The sequence below is a fragment of the Oratosquilla oratoria genome, chromosome 27 (genome assembly GCF_046742065.1).
Source record: "Oratosquilla oratoria isolate Oo_2021 chromosome 27, ASM4674206v1, whole genome shotgun sequence".
In the NCBI taxonomy this organism is placed as follows: Eukaryota; Metazoa; Arthropoda; class Malacostraca; order Stomatopoda; family Squillidae; genus Oratosquilla; species Oratosquilla oratoria.
The window spans coordinates 7,920,525-7,925,135 of NC_134803.1; the positions used below are offsets into that span (position 1 = coordinate 7,920,525).

A 4,611-nucleotide genomic window follows, 5' to 3' on the forward strand; every position below is an offset into this window, starting at 1 on the left:
TTGAATAGAAACACCTATCTATAGCCAGAATTAATTTTATGAATTGCCTGTTGGAAGGCGTTCAATAGAGTTATGGCTCAAATTGCCAAAATAGTGTAGCTCAAGAGCAACTTTAGAAAAGGAATGTTTATATTTTGTCAAAATATAGTTATCACACAGCTGCTACCCATCCGTGTGCTGTGACTATTAGTCTTACGGGATCTCTGGGGAGGGCGAGACCACATGCTCATTGTTTTGATATTACGCCAATTTTCTGTTTCTTTTCCGACTTCGTGCTCAGCATGTGGCTTTGCAAATAATATTTTATGAGTACTGTGACCCCGTCATTATGTTTTGTACACAAATGTTGTATATTTACGAGTTTTACTGTATTTATTTCGTGTGAACGTGCACTCTCACTTAATCTGGAATCTCGTCAGTGTGTGTGTGTGTGTGTGTGTGTGTGTGTGTGTGTGTGTGTGTGTGTGTGTGTGTGTGTGTGTGTGTGTGTGTGTGTGTGTGTGTGTGTGTGTGTGTGTGTGTGTGTGTGTGTGTGTGTGTGTGTGTGTGTGTGTGTGTGTGTGTGTGTGTGTGTGTGTGTGTGTGTGTGTGTGTGTGTGTGTGTGTGTGCGTGTGTGTGTGTGCGCGCGCGCTTTTTCAAGTACAAAGTCGTGATACACATGCCTGATATTAAATAAGAGGATCAGGGGGAACGGAGGTAGGTCATTGGAGCCTAGGAAAAGTTAAGAGTCATAGTTACTCCCGCCGTTTACCCGCGCTTGGTTGAATTTTTACCTTTGACATTCAGAACACTGGGCAGAAATCACATTGCGTCAACACCGGCTATAGCCATCGCAATGCTTTGTTTTAATTAGACAGTCGGATTTCCCTAGTCCGTGCTAGTTCTGAGTCGGTCGCTGAGCGCCAGCCGAAGCGTTACGGGGAGACGAGGCCCCGCCCTCGTTAGCCTGCGAGTTCCACGGAAGGGACGCCAATCCGGTCCGGGCTCGGCCGGCCCGACCGCGCCGCCGCGACCGTCCGTGAGGACGGCGGGCGGGCGGTAAGGAGGCCTTGACTAGTCCAGACGGCGAGCCCGTGCCCACTTCCCCCCACAGGCCAGACTGGCCCGACCCTCAGAGCCAATCCTTTTCCCAAAGTTACGGATCTAACTTTCCGATTTTCCTTAACTATATTATTCTATCGACAAGAGGCTATTCACTTTGGAGACCAAAATTTGACCCCCTCCCCCGCTGCTTCAAGGACCGGGCAAAAGATTGCGGTACTCAGGACGCCGCAAGACCTGCGACGCTCTACGGGTTTGATAAGGCCCTCTCGCCTTGCAAGTAGCTTCCAGGGCCAAGACCTCTTAAGCAGAAAAGAAAACTCTTCCCTGGACCGCGGCCGGCAGCAGCAGGTTTCCTCCTGTCGCCAGGAGTACCTTAAGGCGAGGGGTAACACCGCCTCCGGGTGGAGGTTCCGGAATAAGAACCGGATTCCCTTTCGCCCACAACCTTCCGGCCGTATAGACCGCGTGCGAGTGAGTGCAGTTGGTCACACTCGCTTCCTTCCCTGCTGGAAAGGAAGAGGCATGGTCGGGGATGGGTGGGTGGGTACCGGGGCCGCTGCTGGCTGGCTGGCTCGGTGAGGGCGGACTTACGTGGCTCAAGGGGCGTAAAAACACCCCCTCCCCCTCCGCAGCCAACACCGCCGCCGACCGATTACCCTTTCCCCGCCCCGCCCCCAGCTAGAGCTAACTCGTTGTTCGGCACAGCGGGACTGTGGAAGGCGGATTTCTCCTTAGCCTTAGAATCGACTGCACCATGTTCAAATGATGTTTACATTGAACCCTTCTCCATTTCAGCCCTCAAAGATCTCGCTCGAGTATTTGCTACTACCACGAAGATCTGCACCAGCGGCGGCTCCAGACCGGCTCGCGCCGAACTCCTTCTACACTCACCGCTACGACCCTCCTACTCGTCGGGGCTTCGAGAACCTGGTCGGCCGGTACTGCCCCGACGGTCGAGTATTGGGAGGACGCTTGAGCGCCATCCATTTTCAGGGCTAGATGCTTCGGCAGGTGAGTTGTTACACACTCCTTAGCGGATTCCGACTTCCATGGCCATCGTCCTGCTGTCTATAGCAACCAACACCTTTCATGGGATCTGATGAGCGTCCATTTAGGCCCCTTAACTCGACGTTTGGTTCATCCCACAGCGCTAGTTCTGCTTACCAAAAATGGCCCACTAGGTATTCCATATTCACTATCGAGGCTTCGGTCAAGCAAGCCCGACCTCTCACCCATTTAAAGTTTGAGAATAGGTTGAGGACGTTTCGTCCCCAAGACCTCTAATCATTCGCTTTAACGGATGAAACTCTGCAGCGAGCACCAGCTATCCTGAGGGAAACTTCGGAGGGAACCAGCTACTAGATGGTTCGATTAGTCTTTCACCCCTATACCCAGCTCCGACGATTGATTTGCAAGTCAGAATCGCTACGGACCTCCACCAGAGTTTCCTCTGGCTTCGTCCTGGCCAGATATAGTTCACCATCTTTCGGGTCCCAACATGTGTGCTCTTGGTACTCACCATCCACGGTGGGGTGTGCAAGTCCCGAGCTTGCGGCGACCGCGAGGCAGATCCCTCGGGCCCCCTCGGGGGAGGCCATTCACTTTTATTTTGCCATTGAGTTTAGTGCGCCCAATGACTCCCATACTCCTTGGTCCGTGTTTCAAGACGGGTCGGGTGAATCACTGACCTACACGCCACTGAAAAGCGCCGCTGCCCCGACGAAGGAGGCGCCCACCAACCGAAGAGTCAGCGGGCTGGCACTTGCGCTTACGACCGTCGCGAAGTCGGCCAGGTCACCGAGGGGTCCCAATCTCGTGGCAATGGTTCCGCCCACCCGGGCCTTCGGCAACCCCACAACGGGTCGTGGTGTCTTACTAAGGAGGAAATACGCCCGTCGGCGCCGGTCGAGCAGCGGGAGCGCCCCGGGTAAATAGGTCACAGCACCACTGCACTCCGACGCCGTCAGATTGAATCCCCCCGTTCGACCTTCGAGGTTTCATTCGTTTTTCTCTAAACGGCTTCGCGCACTCTTGAACGCTCTCTTCAAAGTTCTTTTCAACTTTTCCTCAAGGTACTTGTTCGCTATCGGTCTCGTGGTCATATTTAGCCTTAGATGGAGTTTACCATCTGCTTTGGGCTGCGTTAGTAGGCAACCCGACTCTACGGACGGGGCCGTCCGACCGACCGACTCCTAATCCCCATACGGGCCTCGCACCCTCCGTGGGCAGTGGACCCGTTCAAGCGGACTTTGGTTGGGGTCGGTGTGGTCGGAGAAGGCCCCTCCAGAACGCGACATTCCTCAGACGCAGCCGACGAGGCACGCGAGGTTCCGCGCTGGGCTCCTTCCCGTTCAGTCGCCCTTACTGGGGGAATCTCTGTTGGTTTATTTTCCTCCGCTTATTAATATGCTTAAATTTGGCAGGTGTTCTTACCCGCATCGAGGTCGGCATTGTTCGTTTGAGAGTTCGGTCGGGAGCTGGTTATAGAATCGGTCGGGTCGAGCGGTCGTCGTCGAGAGAGGCTCTCCTTCTCTCTTTCGCCGTCTCTCCCCTCTCTATTCACCCATCCCCTCCATCTCCCGAGAGTACTGGCTGGCTGCCGGTAGTAGCGAGGACGCTCGTTTTCAGGCCCGATAGCGGTACCGTCCCCTCGTTCGCGCTTACGACGCAGGCTGGTCAAGTCCTTGAGCCCGTCCTGGTCCGTCTAGAGGGATTAGCCGCCCTCCGGACGAGCTGACCAGTGCACTCTGCCATGTCATCCTCTCACCTTAAGGTCACACACATCCCAAATGCTTGCTACTGCGGAGAACCAGACAGCCGGCAAACGGAGGAGGGAAGAAGAATAAGGGGGGAGGTCAAGGAGGGTTCGGGGGGGGGGGAGTCCATCCCTTCCCATCCCTTGCCTCGCCTTGCCTTTCCTCACTCCCGTCCGGCCCGCTCCTTTACCAGTCGGCGGCGGGAGAGAGCCCAGGACACAAGCCCAGGGCCCCGGCTGCCGATATTTGTCTTATCTATCTGCCGGGACCCGTGGGAGCGCCTTACTCGACAGGAGAAACGCCGATGGCTGGCCGGCCATCGGCGCTCCCGGACCCGGCTGGCCCCCTTTGGGAGAATTCCTTCCCCACGCTCAAGGCGGAGGTCATGATGGTTGTGGGAGCCGACCAACGATCGGGTTGGACCATGGTATTCTATGCCGCGGCCGCCATATGCGTGCGACAGGTCGATGCTCATTGTATCCTGCAATTCACACGCCGACGCGCATTTTGCTGCGTTCTTCATTGACTCACGAGCCAAGTAATCCACCGTTAAGAATTGTGTCTCCGGTTAACTGGAGGGCACCTAGGTTTCGTTGCCCCGCCCCGTTGAGCCTCCTGCAACCCGCAATCTGCTTGGGGTAGGTTGAGAAAAGAGTGAGGAGAGCTCTCGGAACGGTGGAGGAGGAAGCCTGCTACCAGCTGCTGCTGCGGCTGCTGGCTGCTTCCTGCGACGCCTTTTGGAGCGAACGGTTTCGGCCGGCCAGCCTGGAAAAGAAAGAAAACCAGGTCGGCCGGTCCTTCCGGCATGGC

General features: G+C 55.6%; 1 pseudogene; it reads right to left on the bottom strand.

The window, feature by feature from the left end:
- Nucleotides 1-4,203: 4,203 nt before the first annotated feature.
- Nucleotides 4,204-4,359, bottom strand: LOC143040131 (5.8S ribosomal RNA; annotated as a pseudogene).
- Between the last annotated feature and the right edge of the window lie 252 nt (nt 4,360-4,611).